Source organism: Oryzias latipes, chromosome 2, assembly GCF_053564925.1.
Source record: "Oryzias latipes strain Hd-rR chromosome 2, Olatipes_Hd-rR_3.1".
NCBI classification, from domain to species: Eukaryota; Metazoa; Chordata; class Actinopteri; order Beloniformes; family Adrianichthyidae; genus Oryzias; species Oryzias latipes.
In genome coordinates, this window is record NC_136238.1 from 33,983,333 (window position 1) to 34,005,908 (window position 22,576).

Here is a 22,576-nt window from a genome sequence, read left to right on the forward strand (position 1 = left end):
AATTATCAAATGGAGACTCAGCTTCAGGTGATAAAAAAGGTTGGTGCTATTTCCAGTTTTAGAAAGAACATGCCTTCTGCACAGTTTGCAGTGAACGTTACTCATTTATGTCAGTTTTTAATGAACTGAAATACCTCCACACAGGAGACAACATTTAAGTTTTGATAACATATTTTTTACAGGACAAATTAAAACACTATTTTACACAGAAATACTTTAGATGTTTTAAGTTTTGAACTTTTTTCTGATTTATTAAAAGAAAATATCATCAAAGTAGTTTCTTGGTGTGAACACGTCTTTATTGTCATCTAACTGTAAACTCCAATTCAAACATGCTGACAAAACAAGGACAGATTTCCTAGAGATTTCCTAATTCTGCTTCCATGTGATCACATGAAAACAGTCCAATGTTTTGGATTCTTCTTCTTCTATATCATTGACATTAAAGCTGCAGCTCTGTCACGAGGAAACAACATGTGACAGGTCCCAGTTTTTGGTGGAACACCGTCTCTGTGATGCTACAGACGCTGCTAAAACACAGTGGATTTCATTCTGTTCTATGTAGAAAAGACTGTTTGATTCATGTCTGATGAATTCATCTTGGAGTATTTATCCTCCACGTCTAGAAGTCCGCTCCGTGAAAATCCTGTCCGACTTAAAAATGGTCCGTGTTTCCATGGTGACAGAGGGAACAGCTGGTTAGCATCTTTCTAACTTGACTGAACTGAGGGTTGGGGCTTCCAGCACAGAACCAACCTGAGAGCAAATGAACATTCAAATCCTCCACAAGCTAAACCCCATCAGCGTTGGATTGCTGCTGACAGACAGACTTCATTGATGGCATCTTCCGTTCTGGACCTGACGTTTAGCACACCATAGCTGGCGTTTGGAGGAAGTGCGGCTGCGCAGTCCGTCACTGAACACCGTCACTGCCTGGAGCTCTTTCTGGGTCCTAGTGCCCTAAAGGTTACAGCTCCTGGTTCCACAAGAAAAAAATCCATTCTAGAGGCCACTCTGACGTCATCATCATCAAAGACAGCGTTACCTAGCAACCATACTATGACCATAGCAGCTATAGAGGGAAACACAACAAACAATCAACGGCGGTTAAAGCAGTCAGACGTTTGTTCTGCAGCTCAGCAAAAATCTCTGCTTTAGGTTTTGGGGAGAAAAACAAAGGAAAACACACGGAGAAGGATTCTGCAAAGGAAATCCCAAGTTCTATTGGTAAGTCAGCGTCCTGGAAACATGCTTTGTTGGTTCTGAAGTGGCATGAATGCAGACTTAGATTGGTTTGTTTCCTTGGATTCTTCAGATGGATTCAAGCTGTAAATGTTGTCAGCATAAAGCAAGTTTGGACTAAACTGAAGCAGAAAGTGGCTTTGAAGATGGTCAGGAGAAATGAGGGCTTTTTTCAGGAATTCTTGGAAGAGGAGGACTTCTCCAAACAACCAGAATCTAGGAGGAGGTTTTTTCAGCATTGAGATCAGGATTTAGCATGAGCTTCAATCCCATTTTTGTTCAATCCAAATGTTTACCATCATATTCAGGAGTTCAACTCTGAAAGCCACCATGACATCATAGACATTAAAGACCCTGTTACCTAGCAACCAAACACAACACACTGTAGACTATTCAAACTGGACATTTTGGGGCAACAATTCTTTTCTAACTCAAGTTTTTATGAAAAATCCAAATGATGGAAACAGATTGTGTAAAGGAAATGAGGATCTATTGGTGAGTCACAGTCCTGGAAACATGAGTTGTGCTCTGATGAAGACGCCTGATCCAAATGTGGATTTTAATTTTAAAATTGTTCAAAATTTGATGACACTAAAAATAAACAAAGTAAATTGGATGGATAATCAGAATTACTTTATTTGATCCCATTCGTGGGAAATTTGTTGAATATATTTATATATATTATTTTTTTTTATATTATAACTGTTTTTTTCCAAAAACCCTGAAAGGATTTGACGTCACTTTTCCTACCAATAGTTTATGTCGTAATTTACAGATTATTTCATATTTCAGTTCGTGAGGACCTGTGTTGTCCAGGAAATATATTACTCTTCGTTTTCTTTCGGTTAAATAGAAGACCTTGGCTGCAGACGACCAACTGGCGACTAACATCAATAGCCGGAACCGGAAGTCACGTCCCGTTCCCCCTTCTCCATTTAGGTTGCTCCTTTTCTGATCGAAAAATATTATTCACAGCATAATTGTGTTAATGAAAACTGCCACTTTCTGTTTTATTTGCCAGTAAAGTTGGAAAAAAAAAGCAATTTTCCCCCGCCATCGACTTCATTATGTGAGCGACAGACAACACTCCAGACCAGCTGGTGGCGCTAAAGCACCATGACGCTGTTAGCCAAACACAGAAGAAGAACAGCACGGGGCGCTAGCAGCGTTAGCTTGTGTTGAGAGGTCAGCTGTGTTTAGTTGGGACGTTTGTGAGGTTTTTGGACAGAAAGGACGATACGTGGTTCGTGTGGGAACTCTCAGCATTTTCCAAAGTGTCGTAAATGAGTGAAGAAGTGTTGAACGGAAAGACAACGTGGATTGCTGTGATTGGGAGACTAGCAGATGATCGATCGGAGCTGCAGTGAAGAGGACGGCGGTGTTTGTGGGAGTTGGAGCTGAAGATCGGAGCAGGAACCATGTCTTCCCTTCAGTCTCTGAGAGAGTTGATCAGCGAGCGACTAGCTGCTGCTGCTGAAGAAATCTGCAGACTCTGTGAAGGAACCATCGTCCAGTACGAGCAGGAGCTCTGTCGTCAGCGCAGACTGCTGGATGTCATCTGGAAACCACAGCTGCAGCTACACCACATAGGTATGTTAGCTTCAACAAAGGAAGAGAGAAGCCATTTGAGCTGTGACGTGTGTTTGTGGTGCGTGTTGATTCTTCTGCTCTCTAGCTGTGCGTTGCACAAAATAGTTCCCAAACAAAATAATGTTGTGATATTCATGGAAATCTAACAGCGCGAGTCCATGTTTCGTGTTACAGAGTGAGAACAGTAATATTAACCCCCCCCCCCCCCCCGACACAAAATCCTCCGGCTGGCGGCCGTGTCACGCACTCAAGAACGCACGCAGCTTATAATGGAAATTAATAATTAGAACGCAGTAAATTTGTCGTATTTCCTCTCAAGACAGAAACTTCTTTTGTAGAATGAGGATGTGTGTGTGTTTCTGAAACAGTGCACGTGTGTAAGTAGAGTGTGCACGTGCCGCGTACTTCTAACCCTTGTGCTATCCTAGGCACTTTATTGGGAGTTGGGTCATCTAGACCCACTAGACAGTGCGCTGAACATTTTTTCTTCAATGATTGTGATCTTCACTGGTGTCCATGGATTACATGAAATCTTTCCACCTTTATCCACCTTTGTCATGGTAGGAATAACACGTCAATGTAAGGGTGGGGTCATCTAAGATAGCACAAGGGCTAAGAGACAGTGACAGCAGCGCCGCCGCACAGGTGGGTTCGATGAGGAAAGAAGGAGAAGAGTGATAAAAGGTTTCCCATAGAAACCCTTGAAGTCTGTTGAAGTCTGAACACAGGACTAGCAGAGAAAGTAAATTATCGGCAAAGATGAATGTGTTTACCATGTTTATTATAGTTCCAATCACGCACCATATGCAAAACTTTCAAAAAAAAAAGTTTAAAAAAAAGATGCGGTGATGACCTCATCACACCGCGGTTCACCCTAATCACATGACTTATTAAAGTGATTTTGTGCACTTATTTTGCTGTCAGCATGTTACCGTTCAGCCTCAGGCTTCAGACCGTAGTCAGAAACCGCTGTTCAAACTCAAACTTTATTTATTTATATAGCGCCTTTCATTTTGGTTAAAAACACAAAGCGCTTAACATAAAAACAGATAAAACAGTCATAAAAAATGAAAGTTGTTCAAAACAGAAAACAAAGGACAATCCCACAAAGAAGGTACCCCTCCCTCACCACCCCCCGCCCCCATCCCCACCCACCCAGTTACCCCAGTAGAACAGTGAACAGAAAAAGAACTGCAGTTGAAGAAGGTCTGGCTTGGTACTGCTGTGAGGAAACGATATCATGGGGATCCATTCATTCCAAGGCCAAGCCCGACCACAGGGGCCATTACCGCAGCGCCCGCCCAACACAGGGCAGCCCAGGGCCCCATCCATGGCTATTAGACCACAGAGTGGGACCCCAGCCCGCCCAACCAGAACGGGCACCACAGCAACGGCACGCCCTACAGGTCAAGCTGGTGGTGCCCAAGAACGATGGATCCCCAAGAGGAAACACTGGAGTAAAAAAACCATCAGAATAAAAAATAAAAATGATCATAAAATAACAACAATAAAAATAGAAAAAGATAAAAAATAAAATAAGATATAAGAATGTTAGTAATTAAAAAATAAAAAACGTCAGTGATTAAAACATAACCTAAGTATCATTGGTAAAATAACAATAAAAAGATTTGCATATTAGAAACAAAGATAATAATAGTCCTTACAAGAAAATAAATAAATAAATAGATAAATAAATAAACAAATAAATATGTAAATAAATACCTCAATTAATAAATAGATGAATAATAAAAGACATAAGGAATGATCAAAGTCATATAAAAGCCAGACTAAAAAGGTGGGTCTTGAGCCTCTTCTTAAAAACCTCTACAGTCTCTGCGGCCCTGAGGTTCTCCGGCAGGCTGTTCCACAGGCGAGGACCGTAATGGCAGAACGAAGCCTCACCATGTGTCTTGGTCCTTACCTTAGGGACAACTAAGAGGCCAGTGCCAGAGGACCTCAGGGTCCGCGAGGGTTCGTATTTTAAAATAATATCATTTAAATAAGAGGGCCCAAGACCATAAAAACATTTGTAAACCATTAAAAGAACTTTAAAATCAATCCTGAAACGCACAGGGAGCCAATGCAGCGATCTTAAAACCGGTGTAATATGTTCCCGCCCTCTGGTTCTCGTCAGAACTCGCGCCGCTGAGTTCTGTAGAAGTTGTAGATTTGAGATGGACTTTTTGGGTAAACCAGAGAGCAGGGCATTACAGTAATCTAAACGACTAAAAATAAAAGCATGCATTAGCATCTCTGTGCTGGCAAGAGAGAGGAACGGGCGGACTCTGGCAATGTTCTTAAGATGGTAAAATCCTATTTTCACAATGTTTCTGATGTGAGGAGTAAAATTCAGCTCAGAGTCAAAAAGAACGCCCAGGTTTCTCACACACTGAGAAGACTTAAAATTCCTAAGTTTGGGTAAAATCATCTCTCTCTTGTCTTCAGGACCAATGATTAAAGAAGGGGCCTCACCACCGCCGTCTTACAGGCAGAGGGGAAGACCCCCGTCTGAAGAGAGCAGTTAGCTATGTTTAAAATCTCTGACTCAAAGAATTTATAAAATGCTTTAAAAAGAGAAGTGGGAATAGGGTCTAAAAGGCAGGTTGTAGTGTTTGCTTGGGAAAAAACTCGACCAAGCATCTCTGCATCAACCAGGACAAAACTCTCCAGTGTTTCCTCAGGTAAAGACAATGCCACCGACCTGCTAGGATTACTGTCATGTACCGGTTGAAGGTTTGATCTAATAGCATTGACTTTACTCCTGAAGTGGTCAGCAAAGTCCTCACATGCAGTTTGTGAGTGAGGCATGATAGATTTATTAAAATCTTTGTTTAGTAAAAAATCAATAGTCTTAAAAAGAAACCGGGGGTTGTGTTTATTGTTTGTGATGAGATTTGAAAAATAAAGTGTCCTTGCCTGTTTAACAGCGTGGTTGTAGGTTTTTAGCTGATCCTTAAAAAAGTCATAATCGACTGTTAAATTAGTTTTTCTAAATTTTCTCTCTGCTCTCCTACAAATTCTCTTCAGATTTAAAATATCACCGTTTCTCCAAGGCATCTTCGGTTTATGTGTCAAGATTTTTGTTTTCATTGGAGCGGCTGAATCAATGGCAGACTTAAGTCTGTCATTAAAATCATCAGTCAGAGAATCGCAGGACAAAGGTAAAATCTGAGCAGGAGTTTGTTTTAAAATGTCAATAAAATGTTCTGCCACTTCAGGAGTTATATATCGCTTCGTCACAGTTCTCACTGAGGTCTCTTGCTGGATAAAACCAGTCACCTTAAAAAACACACAATAATGATCTGACACAGCCAAGTCAACAACAGAGGACACACCAGCAGACAGGCCGTAGGTGATGACCAAGTCCAGGGTGTGTCCTCTATTGTGAGTCGGCTGTGCCACATGCTGGGTAAAATCCATACTATTTAAAAGATTTAAAAATTCAGAGGCAAAAGGATCATTCGTGTTGTCAATATGAATGTTAAAATCTCCAGTTATTAAAATCCTATTGTGCCTCAGAAGAATGACAGATAAAAGTTCAGAAAAATCTTGTAAAAAACCAGAGGGAGGACTTGGTGGTCTGTAAACAGTCACTGCTAAAATAGGTGGGTTGCTGAACAGAAAGGAATGATGCTCAAATGAAGGATAATCAGTTAAAATAATGTTTTCAGTTTTTAAACCTTGTTGAGCAATAGATGCTGTTCCACCACCTCTTTTACCTTCCCTTACAGAAAATAAAAAATTAAAATTAGGTGGAGAGGCCTCAGTGAGAATAGCTGGAGCATCAGTACCAAGCCAGGTTTCAGTTAAAAATAAACAGTTCAAATCACGGTCAATAATCAGATCATTAATTATAAAAGACTTGTTAGAAAGAGATCTGATGTTAAAAACAGCCATGTTCAGTGTGACAGGTGAAACCAGTGATTTTGCAGTTCATTTTGATTCTGTATTTGGTGCTATGTGAACAGGACGGAGACATCTGACAGAAGGAATGGTTGACTTTAAATGTGAACGTTTGTGATCTCTGCTCGTGATGTGTACTGGAATAAAGGATATGGAGGGAATGTGTGTGCTTTGGTCGAACCGTCAGCTGGAAGGTGCAGTGCAAGAGAGGAGGGTGAGATCTATGTTCATCCCAAGAAGATGGGAGCCTTTATGGTTTGGATGTAAGCCGTCTGTTTTGAAAAGGTTTGGTCTATTGTAAAATGTGGTGAAATTGTCAACGTAATGGATGACAATAATGTTATTTCCGGTCCGGTCCCGGACGGGACGCAAACGGTAACTAATCAAGTGGGACACCGTTGCTATGGAACAGGCTAGAAGCCGTTTATTTCTTTGCGTGTGTGCGTGCGTGCGTGCAGAGGAGGTGTGAGGAGAGGAGGTGAGAGGAGAGGAGGTGTGAGGAGAGGAGGTGTGAGGAGAGGAGAGGAGGTGTGAGCGCGAGCGCGGAGCGGGGGAGTGTCGGAGAACCGTAAATTAAAAACAAAGTGTCTCCCCCAAAAGTTTTGGAGTCTTTCTTAACACACTCTGGAGGCTGAGGGTTCTGAACGGGAAAGTGAACCCCGAAGGAGAATCCGCCTTCGGCCCTGGAGAAAATCTCCCGTGCATTTCTGACCACGGTCGGAAAAAGAGAAGTCATCGCGCAGGAAAGGTTCATCACTTGGATCAAACACTTATTTCAAAACTGATCAAACTTTTTCCTCTCCCTTCTGGAGCGCCCAAGGCAACGCCTCCTTTGTTGCTGCGCTGCCTCCATGACAACCGCAGTCACAAAAGTCCGAAAGAGGTCCGCGTAAGGTGGAAATTCTGCTATGTAGTCCTCAGAACGTCTACGTTTGATAGTTTCAGCATTGTATAGTGTAAATGCAAAAATCGGATACGGGTCAATTTTAAAAGATGATGTAAGCGGGTCGTCAAAGAAATCGGATATAGTCAGAAATTCGGATATGGGCATCAAGACCTGCAGTGTAAATGCAGCCCAGTGACAGTGTTATTAGATCTGTCATGAGATAAATTCTTTGTGCGATAATCAGTCACTACCCGTTATTAAGTAATTTAATGAATCTATTTTTAATCTAACCCTGTGAGTGAGTGCAAACGAGTGTTGCACATGTTTTTGACTGCACAGCTGTTTTTTTGGTTACCTCAGTCATTTAGCATCTAATGAATGAAATGATTGAGATTTCACTCTGGTGTTATCGGTTCATTGATGAGGCTTGCTGTTGTTGAGAAAATATATTTAAGTATTTCTATTTCATTCCAGAAACCAAGCAAACGAGCTCCGGCTGGCCGCGGTGTGAGCTATTTTTGTCCAGCTGGCCGTGGGCGAGCTCCGAAGCTCTGGCCTTGGAGCTCTTTTGTTTGTCATGAAGGCATCCGGGCATCTGGCCGGCAGACTGAGGGCGTCTGCAGTATTGGGTGTTGTACTTTAGGGTTGAGCAGGAATATTAATATTCAGGACATGCTGAAGTAACTTGTCTTTTATGAACATACTCGTTAGGAGTTAGCAATAACTTTTTAGGGTGGATGTGAAAACGAAAATGCAATCCCCTCTTTGCATTTGTGTTTTAATTATGACACAGAAGAAGCAATTTTTAAGTAGAAAATGAAAAAGCAATTCTCTTAATTTATTATAATTTTCAAGTTAGACATTTCTAACTGAATTTTGCTACACATTTACAAGAGAACTTTTTGAAAATTAAATGTCAAATACCATTTTCATTATCATTTTAATTAAGTGACAAAATGAGTGGTGTAGAAGAAGAACAAGAAGTGGTTTAGTGGATTTCTTTTTCTTGTTACTTTTGAGTCAACAAATGCAGCTTCATTTTGAAAATCAAAAAGCATTTCCAGTTTTGATTTTTTTTTTTTTAATTATTGTACACAAATGCTTCCATAGAGAATATTGCCCGAAACACTTCAGAACTCATCCTTCTGCTTTTGCCAGCAGCAACATAATCATTAAATACAAGAGAACCAGTTCCATTAGCAGCCATACATGCCCACGCCATGACATTACCACCACCATGCTTCACTGATGAGATTGTATGCTTTGGATCATGATCAGTTCCTTTCCTTCTCCATTCTCTTCTCTTTCCATGACTCTGGTACAAGTTGATCTTGGTCTCATCTGTCCATAGGATGTTGTATTAGAACTGTGAAGACTGTTTTAGATGTTGGTTGGCAAACTCTAGTCTGGCCTTCTTGTTTTTGAGGCTCACTAAGGTTTTACATCTTGTGGTAAACCTTCTGTTTAGGGAGTTTTCTTCACCAGGAACAGAATTATTCCTTCATCCATCACAGTTGTTTTCGGTGGTCTCCCGGGTCGTTTGGCGTTGCTGAGCTCCCCTGTGCGTTCTTTCTTTTTAAGAATGTTCCAAACAGTCATTTTGGTCACACCTAATATTTTTGCTATCTCTCTCATGGTTTTCCTTTGTTTTTCAGCCTAATGATGCCTTGATTCACTGATAGTGACAGCTCTTATTCCAAATGCTTACACCACACTTCAAAAACTCTGGACCTTTTATCTACGGAGCCTGTGATCTGAAATACTCCATTACTGACCAAAGTAACTACTGTTAGTAAGTACTGTTACTATGTAATTCATTAACCCAACACTGTTTATTAGTTAGTAGTTAAACCACGAGGAGCTGTCTAAAAGGGGTCTATGCTAAAAAGCATAGACTATATCATCACTGGACAGTAGAGCATCCCACCCCTCACCCCCCGGGTTCCAAATAGGAAGTAGCTGCTGTCTATAAATAAACATGCAGCTGTGACTCATTCTAAATAGAATTACCATTCTTGCTGTGAAACATTTTTCTTAATATAATAAAGTTTTTTTTTCTCTAGTGCTAGTTATTCAAGTTATAAATTGACCAATCAGATGCCCCGGTAAAAGGTGTGGTGCCCACTGGCCCCACCTCGAATGTTTGATTGACAGCTTCTTCTGAGCAGCTTTCAGTGATGGGAACTAGCTTATCATGATTGGCAACTGGTTGCCCTAAAAACGTGACTCAGACCGCCTGACTAATGACTGTTTCCTGGCTCAAATTGGCAATTAGGTTTGTTGTTGTTATTGACAACAAAGATTATATCAGAGCATTATGTTGTTGGCTTCGGTATCTTTTAGAGCTGTTAAGCATTTTGGACCAATCATGTATGGAGTCCCAAACTGTTCATAATTGAATAAATAAATATGACCTCATGCAAATACACAATCACAATAAATCTCTCATCAATATATCAAAAAATCATGAAATTGTGAAAAATCTACAGAAACTCAGATCTCCAAATCAATATTTTCCTAAGTATCTTTTTTATTTCATGTTGCTGTTTTTCAGAATGACTTATTTATTTCATAATGAGCCTTTTCAGCAGAATGAGTCTGACAATCAAACCAGAAAAGGCGGAGACACATTTGTGATTGGCTACTCCTTTACTCAGACATAAGCAGCACCCTGACTACATTGATGGAAGATGCATCAGTAAACGTGACTGTGCAAAGCATGCACCTCAACACTAGGGGGGAGTATGCACCTCAACACATCCACAGTGTTACCAGATTTGGTCGATTTTTGGCTCTAAATTTGCGGATAAAAATGGGCTATTGAAGGTTTTAAGGTTGGTTCTGCGTTTATTTTTTTCTCATGAAAATATAGTAGCGGACTACGTTGGGCTGGGAGGCTGTTGGAATCAAAGAGTCATATCAGTTGGTGAGGTCGACAACACCCACATGACAATGATTTCTATTGCTTTTAGAGGTGTCTAAGGCCGCCTTTACACTGTAGGTCTTGATGCTCATATCCGATTTTCTGACTATATCCGATTTTTTTTTTTTTGACGACTCGCTTACATCATCTTTTAAAAGTGACCCGTATCTGATTTTTGCATTTACACTATACAATGCTGAAACTATCAAACGTAGACGTTCTGAGGACTACGTAGCAGCATTTCCGCATTCCGCGGACATCCTTCAGACTAGGCCTGGTCGATAAATCGATCAAATGAATTAATTCGAATTTTTTGTTACGGGCGATTTCAAAAATAACTAAATCGAGTTTTTATTGGCGCATTTTTGGCTCCCCAGAGCTTCCGTAGCGTTAGTGTCACACGGTGACACGCGACAATCGGCACACAAAGCAGCTAGCGACAGCAGGGCTACCGGTGACAGTGGGAAGTTTGTTCCCAACAAAGGAATAAAATCATCTGTTGTTCAGAACTGGTCTGGGTTTACTGTTACAGACGTGGAGGAATAGACCCCCCACCCTGCCTAAAGCCCATCGGAGTCAAAGGCTACGTTCACACTGCAGGCTGAAACGACCCAATTCCGAATTTTTTGCCCCTAAGCGGCCCAATTCCGATCTTTTCATGACAGTCTGAACGACACAGATCCGATCTTTTCAATTGCGACCCAGGCCCCGTGGGTTTGCCGTCCTGATTCCGAATTGTAGCCGTTCTTTTCAATTGCGACCGCCGTCTGACCGGCCAGGCGACTTGATTCCGAACAGTACGTCATCGACACGCAACAAATGTCATCATTTTGCGTTGAAGTAGGCGGGAACGAGAACGTAAACATCAACCATGGTGGACGATGCTGCTGAGACCAGTCAGTGGAAGGGAAGGGAGGTCACTGATTGGATTAGTATTTGGGCTGATCGCTCTTTTCAGGCCAAACTCGGGGGCTCTTATCGCAACTGGACGGTTTTTGAAAAAAATTCCAGCTAATTGGCAGAGCGTGGTGTTGAACCTTTCCCGCGATGACTTTTTTTTCTTTCTCCCCTTTCCGACCGTGCTCAAGCGCGGGGGACCCGAGGCGATCATCCTCCTCCCTGTTCTGATCCTTAGATTCTCCAGAATGGGTTAATAAAGAGTCCATAGCATTTAATCTGGGGGAAACCTTCTTCTATTACCGTCATCCTGACCGTGACCGTGACTCTTGCTGCTTCATGATCATCATCATCTCCGTGGATAAGACGGGGTTTATTAATTTAATTAAAAACTTAGACCCCAGATATGAGCTGTATTGATAATCCTTTAGAAAACGGTGCTACTCTAGACTTAATCTAATCGAATAAATCTAAATTAGACAAAAACAAGACAAAAGTTATATAAAACAAGACACAATTATTTAAACACAAGTCCAAAAAGGGAGTAAGAAGAAAAATCTTATACTTAACTTTGATTCCAAGAGCGTGTTCATTTATTTATTATTCATCCCAGAAATGGGAGTTACATTTGTCTTGGGTTTGATTAAATAAAAGCAACATTTGCTTGAACTTGTCTGCCCTTTGTACTTATTGCTTTCCTTAAGAAGGGTGGGGGGGGGGGGGGGGATCGGAAATCGAATTAAAAAAAATAAAATCGGAGATTTTTAGGCCATATCGCCCAGCCCTACTTCAGACTTTTGTGACTGCGGTTGTCATGGAGGCAAAGCGGCGACGGAAGGAGGCGTTGCCTTGGGCGCTCCTGAGGGGATGCACGGGGGAGGAAAAGAAGGAGGGTTGCTCGGCTCTCTCTGAGTTTTGAATGAGAAAGTGTTTGCAGACGTGATGTACTAACAGTTTGATCCAAGTGTTGAACCTTTCCTGCGCGATGACTTCTCTTTTCCGACCATGGTCAGAAATGCACGGGAGATTTTCACACAAAAGCACCTTAATAAGTCATGTGATCTCAGTTGGTGGTGTCCTGAATAGACGTCACTGACGTTCGACTCGCATTTACTGGGGAATATCCGATTTGTCTGCTTACATGGCACACGCAAATGCACATATCCGATTTGTTTCCGATTTATTTCCACATATGAGAGAGGCCTGTATCCGATCTGAGAAAATCGGAATCCATGCGCTTTTGTCCTGCTTACACGTTCACCGATCATATCCGATCTGTGCCACAAGAGAGGAAAAAAATCGGAATTGGGTCACTTGAACTATGCAGTGTAAAGGCGGCCTAAGTAGCTTTTACATACTATATATATATTTTAAATTCATATATTTTTATACATATATGTAAATATATTCTATTTATATATATAATATATATATATAGAGACATCATTTGTTGTTGTTAAAGAAGAGAAACAGTCAGCCTTAAAAGCTCAAACTTCAATGAAAATGCAGTGTTGCAGGATTTCTAACAAATAAAAAAATATTACAAAGAATTTAAAAAAAATTGTAAACATTTAGGAGTTTTAGACCTCTTTGACATGTAAGATCCACTTTTTCCTTAAGTCTGAATCCATTGGAAACCTGCAAGAAAAGTTCAGTCTCTGAATGTTTAAATCTATATTACTATAATAGCCTAGTATGCTGTATACAAGTTTAGCAAAATAAAATGTACATTTATGTCGACAGCAAATTATACGTACATCATGCAGCATGTTGATAACATCCCTGCAGCATCATGAATGTCAACATGTGTATGATTAATGAAACCCCTGCAGCATTAAAAGAAAAAAAATTATAGTACTTACCTGTGAAATGATATACCTTCCTCCTTCATGGACTCAGTTCTCTGATTTTGGCAGTTGAAACCCGCACAATGAACTGGTATTATGCAAAAAATTTGTTCACAGGCATGCACTGCAGCAGTAACTTGACCTCACCAAGATGGCGGTGCTCTCCTCCCATCACTTGATGTCTCCTCTAGTGATATAACTCGTTGTTTGGAATGCCTCTAATCTTCTATGTACTGGAGCTCTGTGAACGCACCAGGACGTGTGTTTTTCCATCTCTCTCTGGCTGAGTTTGAAAGCTTGCTGTCCCGCTTTAACCCCAGAGGGAACAATAAAACCAGTGGACCTGATTTATTGTTTATTATTAATTATTGTCTCCATGAAAATAAAAAATATCATAAGGTTCAGGAGTCCGGAGCAGGCCAGGTCTGCTGGCTGGAGCCGGGAAAACAGATGTGACGACAGACTGGATCTGTGAGCACAAACAGCGGAGCTGTGTTAGCTACAGAGTAGAGAAGAGCTCTGAGAGAATAGCATGAGGATTTTTAGATAAAAACTGTGCATTTTCTAATGCAAAAAAAAACAACATTTTGCATTGTCATTTATTGGGGTGTCATGATTTTCCAAATCCTCAATTCGATTGCATTTTCGATTCTAAGGTCACTGTTCGATTCGATTCTCGATTTTTACATTTATTCTTTTTAAAGCCCAGATTGTCATTTTTTAAACTAGACTTTAATGCAATATAATATCTGACCTTTGTTTGCAATGTACCACACTACATTGTCAAATTTAAAACTTTAATTGACAACATAATGTAATAATAACTTATACAGGGGTTGACATAGCCCAGAAATTTGCACTGGCCCACAGGGCCAGTAGTTTTTGAAAGTAACTGGCCCTGCCTGAAAGTTACTGGCCCGACACCGCGCACAGCGGGACCCGCCGCTCCGCAGGTGCTTGCAACTTTAGGGGGATCCGGGGGCATGCCCCCCCCCCCCGGAAAATTTTAACATGGTGTAATTTGGTGCATTCTGGTGACATCTAGCACTTATTTCTACACTTTTCATTGACTGAACATAGAGCATATCGAACTTAAATATGCTCTAGTCTGTTTCAGATGTTTTGAAGAGAGCACTACAGTGTAGTAGTAACACTAGTTAAGAAGTTTTCATGCTGCTTCTAATCACTGCTATTTCACATTTGTTCCTAATCAATAGTTAAGAAGTTTCATTTACTTTTCTGCTCTGACTGCCTTGAGGTTCTGCTTTTTGTTACTGTTGCAAAGTTACATTTACTATTTAGATCCTTAATTAAATTAAATAAAATTAAATTACTGAGATCATTCAGCTAACTAGAAATAGTTACTTCTTACAGTGTTGTAAAGAAAAACAAAATGAAGTAGTTTGACATTATACTGCATTTGAGTCTGAGATTCAGGTATTTGGAGTTGCCTTTGATTCTTTGACATTCAGCTTAAAGCTTAGTGCATACAGTTTCATCTTCAATGCAATCATTAAATATCTTGCTGGCCATACTACTAATTCCACCCATTACTCCATGTAACATATTCCTATCTATTCCTGCCATGTCTTCCACATCTCACATGCTTCAGTCTCTGAACACTAGCCACGTTTAAATGGGCAAAAGTAATCGGAATGAACGCCTGATCGGAAGGAAAATGCGTCATGTAAACACACCGTTCGGAATACTCTGCCCCGATCAGACTCGTTCAGATCTAAATTTCTTTCCTATGGAGATAGGTGGGTCATACCGATTGTTTATCCGATCGTGGAGCATGTAAACGGTTCATTCCGACCGTGTGTCACTACTGCTCTGGGTTACGTCATGCATAGACGGTGTTTCGCTGAGAGAAAGCTTTGGAGCTCATATGGGACTGGCCAGCTGCTCTGCGGAGGCCCCGTGAAAAGCGCCGCTCTGCTCTCGCCCCGCTGGAGAGGGAGATGTGGGGGAGGAGCTCTTCGTGACCCAGCACCCGAGCTCTGCGTCCCGGTTCGGGTGCCTGTGGAACGAGTGAACCATGTCTCAGAGTCTGAGCAGAGCAGCCAGATTTTTTAATGTGTGTTTGAGGGGAGGGTGCTTTCTTACGCGTGCGTTTTGTTGTATGTAATATGTGGGAGACATGGATCCGTCCCGTCGCTCTGGGTTAGCGGCTGCCGGCTTTAGGAGAACCGCGTCTGAGAAGAGCATGGACCGCCAGCACACACATTGGCTTTGGGGCGGTGTGTGCTCAGAGCACAAATGCCTCTTGGTGCTAAGAAACCGTTGAAACAAACACAAGGATTTGTGTTTCCAGTTGTGTCCCGACAAAATAAAGACTGATGTTATTCCCAGACATTTGCGTGCAGCCAAGATGCAGATTACAGCTTTTCCCGCATGGTCCTGGATTTTGTGTCAATCAAAAGGCTAATGTTGTTAGCGCGTGTTAGCCTTCCAGCTCTGTTTCATTCACAAAAACGCACTGATCACATAGATTAAATATAACGATGAGCGAACAGACACTTCATAATATTCATGACATTGATAAAAGCACGTTTGGAAGATTGTCTCGTATTACGGAGCTGCAGCACATGCTGTCTGTCTGTGGCAGCGGTTTGTTTACAACGGGACCTAGTTTGGCATCCGGGTAATTTTACACTACTGCGCATGCCCAGATGATTCATTCCGACTGAAAGTGTGAGCCATGGGAACGTTTGTTCTAATCGGAAAAAGGTTTTCTGTGCCCGTGTGCACGGGTGAATTTTAACCCGACCATTGATCCGATCAAGATATTCTGCCCATGTAACCGCGGCTACTGATGCCAAGCTGCTGATGGAAAAGTTTCATCAACCGGGAGGTTAAGTTGTTTCCCAGGTCTGTCAGAATTTCATCAGGTATTCCTACCCTGGAGAAAAACTGAATTAACGCTCTCATGACTGCAGGAGCTGTAATGGTGTGCCGGGGAAAAGCTTCTAGGAACCGTGTAGCATAATCAGAGACCACCAGGATTTACTCGTGACTCGGGATGGGTATTGTTAAGGTTACTACTACTCTTATTGATACTGCTTATCGATCCGGCATTTTAACGGTAGTCTTATTGATACTTTTTGAGGACGAAAAATAAACAAATAAATAAAAAATGGCAAATTATGAACACAAAGTGTTTTATTTTGTCATTATGTAACAGCATTGTTTTTTAACAAAACATTTGACTTTATACATGAGAATGTTCCAATAAAAACATGGAATGCACATGGATGTGCTAGACCAGGGGTCTGCAACCTGAACCTCTCTAAGAGCCATTTGGATCAGTTTCCCACTGAGATGAAAGCACAGGGAGCCACAACAGTAGATGTGTTAGAAAAAAGGTTTTTGCCGATAAATAATGATAGTTCATTTGACAATACTTGTATTGATTCAAAATGCTGTCAGGATATTTATTTTATTATTTGTATTCTTTATGAGAGTGATCTTTCCTTTGATCTTTTGTCCATTTTTCACAACCTTCAATAGACTTTTCTGTCTGTCAAGCACCAGAGCAAAGATGAGTGGGATGATGGAAACAAATTCACTTTGATGTAGACTCCTTTTTATTTATTTTCTTGAAATCCATTTAACCCAAATCATTACATTAATTTTATGGATGTCAACTATGTTTTAATAGGAAGCAGCTGTTAGTTTGTTGGTTGTGGTCTGGAATCATACGGTCATCGTAGCAGCAAGTTGACAGTGGGGGCGCCCTGATGCAAATTTATTTCGTTTTAAGCGAAAATGGGTGATCTTAGTCTAAGGGGATGAAAGGATTTTTTTATTTTTTTGGGCGCTCACGTGTCCCCTGCGAGATCGCCACCAACTCTGTCGGCTTTCACAGCTGCAGACACGCCCACTCAGTGTGCTTATGATGCTCTCTTCCTTTTGCCTTCTCGGTACTACCTGACGGTGTTAAAGGCACGACGACCCTCTGAGAACATGGTGGTTATTTTACAAAAACACAGAGAGCCGCAGCATTTTGGACCGTTTAGCTCTTTCCGCCATCCTAAAACTTTGGCAGCGTTCCTGTGCGCGCCCCCCGCATACTGTCTAAACAACAGCCCCGCCCCCCGTGCACACAAATAGTCAGACAGACCTCTCCTCTTCAGAGAGAATAGCGAAACTAATATAATCATTAATTAAAGCAAAATTGACTGACTTGTAGAGTTAATTATGGCAGATAACGTTTATATCTTGTGGGACCCAAAAAAAGCGACTTCTCCAGTACCGATAGCAGAACCGTTGAGGTCAGATCTTAACGATACTGCTGATATTGCTGATGTTCTCACTGTTTGGCCTCACCATCCCTCCCAGTGGCATCTTTTGGCTTTAGGTGGCACTCAAAGTGTTATGTATCAGTTTAGCTTTCGCCTGTCATATCAGTCATGTTTTCGACTACATTTCTCAGACGTCCTGTGCTGGACTTGGTGTAATCCTATGGGCTCCCCTTTGTTTTGCATCTTCTTGGTGTTTTCTCAGTGTTCTATTTTCTTCCATCATCACCGGTCTTTTGCATTTCTCTGGTCGCGACTTGTTTTCGAATCTAGAATTCCGCTTTGTTTAAGTAAGACATATGGTCCTACGACCATTTAGTATTATTTCTGCCATGGATCTCTGGTTTATTGATGCATGCCACTATGTCATCCCTTGTGTTTGTGCAGCACGTCCTTAATTCAATCTTTGGTTGTATAATTAAGAATTTGTCTCTGTTGGGCCACCTGAATTTTGCTATGTGCATTTTTCCCCACGGCCATCTTGTTTTCTTGTTCTGGGTAGCTCAGTCCTTTACCTCCGTGTTCCTGTTGTTCTGGATGTTTGTCTTTTTTTTTGGTCTCTAATTCTCGATGCTATGAGTGGTTTTGTTATGACGCTGACTGTTTGGATCTTTGGTCTCCCTCCACTTGTTTTCTGATAGTCAATCCTCTCCCGTCATAATTCCGCTTTGACTTTCAGGGCTGCGTCACTTCTCACGATTTGTGCAGCTGCACTGTGTCCTGTTTATCTGTTCCTCTTCTAGGAATTATGAAAAAGAAAATTTCTACATGTTCTGCTGCAGCTACGCATATATCTGCGTTACCTTTTCACCAGTACAGAGTTCCCTTGTTTTATTGCAGGAGTTTCTTTCTAAAAAATAACCACGATCGCTGAAATCCAAGGAGTCTGATTACAGAAGTTTATGGCAGTAAAACTCCTCACTGACTAAATATACTTTTCTCAGACAGACATGAACATTTTCATCCTTTTCTCTTGTTTGAAATCTCAAACTTTCATGGAAATTAAGTCCAGGATCTTAGAATAAAAACAAAGATCTGATGGATCAAAGATTTCTGTTGATCTGAAGAGCTCCGCGTTTCTGTACAGGAGACACGGCACGGACTGAGGAGATTGATTGACAGGGTCTCCAGCCAATCAGGACACAGAACAGGGTGCTGTTTAAAAAATGCAGCATTATCGCTCTAAAAAATAAACTAAACCGGTAAAGACGAACTGCGACGTAGAAAGAGAAGACTCTCTTCTGTTATGTTTGACAGGAATTTTAGAGGGTTTCAGGTTGGAGCACAGACTGCAGAAGGGGGAAATAAAATGTCACTTCTTGATCATGTGGGCAGATAAAAAAACACGGGCCTCTGATATTGTTCAGTGTGCCTGACCAAACATGGGGGCAAGCCGGATTAAGCCCACGGGCCGTAGTTTGCCCACCCCTGAACTAGTGTGAAATATATGACTGAGCAGTTTTCGACTTTTATTGGTGTTTGCCAATACACAAATTCATTTAAAAGTATAAAAAGGGCTTTTTCTTATGTTTGTATTCCTGCAGCACTCCCCCAGCATTGGATGACTGAAGAGGAAGATCAATGCAACCAGCAGAGGAACTTTAAAGTGGAACAGGAAGAACCGGAACATCCACAGACTAAAGAGGAATCAGGGGAGGTCTTCATCAGTCAGGATGAAGATCAGATTGATCTGAAGCAGGAGACTGATACCTTGATGGAGATTCCTACTTATGAGGAAGATGAGAACAGTGAAGCAGATCTAACCAATCAGCAGAGGAACTTCAGAGTGGAACATGAGGAACCAGAACCTTCACAAACTGAAGAGGAACAAGGGGAGCAACAATTTCAACAGATTAAAGAGGAACCAGAACCACAACAGATTAAAGAGGAATCAGGGGAACTCTGCATCAGTCAAGATGAAGATCAGCTTGATCTGAAGCAGGAGACTGATACCTTGATGGAGATTCCTACTTTTGAGGAAGATGAGAACAGTGAAGCAGATCTAAACAATCAACAGAGCTTTAATGTAACTGATAGTCATGATGGAGGAAACCAACATGTAGAATCAACATCAACTACAGATGAAGAGACAGAATCAACATCAACTACAGATGAAGAGACAGACCCACAGAACAGAGATCAGAGGAAGAAGAGAGACAGAAGTCATGTCCAAACTGGGTCTGATGAAAGATATTGTGCATCTAAAAAATGTGGTAAAAAGTTTAGTGGGCGGCCTCAGTTGAAATTTCACATGAGAACTCAAACAGGAAGGAAGACATTTTCTTGTAAAAACTGTGAAAAAAGTTTCAGTTATAAATTTAATCTCAAAACACACATGAGAACTCACACAGGAGAGAAGCCTTTTTCTTGTAAAGAATGTAAAAAAAGTTTTAGTCAATTATCTAGTCTCAAATCACACATGAGAACTCACACAGGAGAAAAGCCTTTTACTTGTAAAGAATGTGATTCAAGTTTTAGTCAAATATCTCATCTCAAATCACACATGAGAACTCACACAGGAAAAAAGCCTTTCCCTTGCAATAAATGTGATGCCAGTTTTAGTCGAATATCTATTCTAAAAACACACATGAAAACTCATGCAGGTGAGAGATAGTTTTTATGGCTGATTAATGGCTCAGTCATAAATGTAATCTAGTAAAATACATTAGAACTCACACAGGTGAGAAGCTTTTCTTTTTTAACGAAAACATTTTTTTATAAAGGATTTACAGAAAGATTTCAACTACGAAAACAGAAAAACATAGAGCAGAAAACTTGTACAGTATTTGGGAAAATATTGTGAAAAAGCCATTTGGTCGTTTTTTATTTTTTTTATTTTTGTTTTTAAAAGAAAGAACTTTTTTTGTTTATATACAAAAAAGAAAAATGTTGGAATATTTCAAGCCTTAGTTTAATTTAGTGAATTTATTGTATAAGTTTAAATAAAACGATGGGAAAAAAGAACATTCTAACAAATGTTTATGTCAAAAACATTTAGTGATCATGTTTAACCCTTGTGCTATCCTAGACACTTTACCATTGGGAGTTGGGTCATCTAGACCCACTAGACAGTGCCCTGAACAATTTTTCTTCAATGATTTGTGATCTTCACTGGTGTCTATGGATTACATGAATATGTTCCACCTTTGTTATGGTAGGGAGAACACGTCAATGCAAGGGTGGGGTCATCTAAGATAGCACAAGGGTTACAAAGTGTGTTGTGTCCTTCCTGCCAGCGAGTGCTTTGGTATTGGAGGGGTAAATTATCTCAGTCAGACTGGTGGACTGGTTGTATTCTGCACCATCCCATATTGCCAAAATTGCCTAAATCTTTTTCAGTGACTACCCCCAATCTGGTGGCCTCAATGACACAGAGCATTGATGTAGTAATTCAGTTCAAAGGAGGCATTAACTACATTTTGTCCTGCCATTGTTTTTTTTTTTTAATTATTTTAGACAAAACTTATTTAGTTGACCATTGTTGTATTTTCTGATAAGACAATGTTTATGTTGTCAAAGTGTGTACATTATTATGAGAAATGTTTTGTAAACATCTGATTTTTTGTCATATTTTCATTGTTGTTTTAGGCTAAAAGAAGGGACTTCAGTTTTTAATTTGTCAAGGCATGTGAGCTAGTAACCATCGAGTGAAAAAAGATTTTCTTTTAAATCCACAAACTAATGGAATCACCATGAATCAGCAAATTCTGCAGCTTCAATATGCAATGTTTTAAAACATAAAGTGTTGCAGAACTTTTAGGATGGAGAAACTGTGGAGAACATTTTCATGTGAATCATCTTCTAAGCTGTTTGTTCCCTTTTGGGGTCATGAAGGCAGGGGACATCCTGCATCCAGTCTGTCACAGGGCCCATGCACTCTCACATTCACATCTAGGGACAATTTAGACCAACCAATCGATCTATGAAGCATGTTTGGGATGGAAGCTGGAGTCCCCAGAGGAAACTCACACATGCACAGGGGCAAACATGCAAACTCTACTGTTTTCAGATCCTCCAACCAGGACTTGAACAGAGTGCCTTCTTGCTTTGAGACAAGAGCGCTAACCACTGCACCACCGTGCAACCCGACAACAATCAGGTTTATGTTTTTTTGTTTATGTTACTGCTGAACGTAACCATAATATTGATGGAAACTTGTTTGAAGTAACAAACCCCATTTCTTTCTTTCTATATAAATCTTTGTGTTTGTATCAATTTTGTTTATTTTGATCTTTGGTTCTAAATTAGGCTGATTTAATACATATAGTTTAAACTTTTTCATACATCCTGTAAAAATACACACCTATAGTAACTGTACAAACATATTCTATTAAAAAGCAAGAATCGTGTTTCGGTCTGTGAAACGTTGAGCTTAATTCATGAATTCAATTGGATCGCCACCTAAGGAACGATCCACAGTCTTAGTAGAACCGCATCCCTACCATTTAGTGAGGAAAGAATTTTCCTAAAAATTTATTCAAAAAGATTTGGATAAAGAACCAGACTGGTGTTTGTGTCTGGTGTTCTTGTGATTCATGTTTTCTAGTAGACATTAGAACTGTTCCTCTGTTCTTTTTGGTTCTCAGTGTTCTGTTCCAGTCCTTACTGTGAAGAATAAAGTGGACGTGAACATCAGTCAGAAGTGTGGAGTCTTTCCCACAGTGTGGGTTTCTGCTGTTTGTTAGTTCTCTGCTGGTTCCAAAGCTGGACTCTGTTCCAAAAAAGTTCAAGGGTAAATTAATTGATGTTCTACACTTTTGGTTCCAAATCTGCATGGAACTTTAAATATGAAGGACTGCATTCACTGTGAAACACGTATTTATTCAAAGACGTGAGCATAAAATGACTTAAGGAGAATAAATGTTAAAACTTTTAGACCAAATGGAGACTGAAGCATTTTTCTTCTTAAATATCTGTGAAAAATATCACATTTATCTAAAAATCAGAATCACCCTCCAGAACAACTGTTTTTCCTGTTTTTATTGGA

General features: G+C 40.6%; 2 protein-coding genes and 1 long non-coding RNA gene across 3 annotated transcripts in view; 1 reads left to right on the plus strand and 2 right to left on the minus strand.

The window, feature by feature from the left end:
- LOC144987317 (uncharacterized) overlaps nt 1-22,576 on the minus strand; it is a 406,167-nt gene that overhangs the window by 276,837 nt on the left and 106,754 nt on the right. The gene's annotated exons all lie outside the window — the stretch shown is intronic.
- Nucleotides 1-22,576, minus strand: part of LOC144986688 (NLR family CARD domain-containing protein 3-like) — a 520,304-nt gene that overhangs the window by 253,564 nt on the left and 244,164 nt on the right. The window lies entirely within an intron of this gene.
- Nucleotides 1,955-22,224, plus strand: LOC144988321 (uncharacterized). The gene is made up of 2 exons (XR_013652188.1): nt 1,955-9,413; nt 19,134-22,224. It is a non-coding gene; the product is annotated as an uncharacterized LOC144988321 (long non-coding RNA).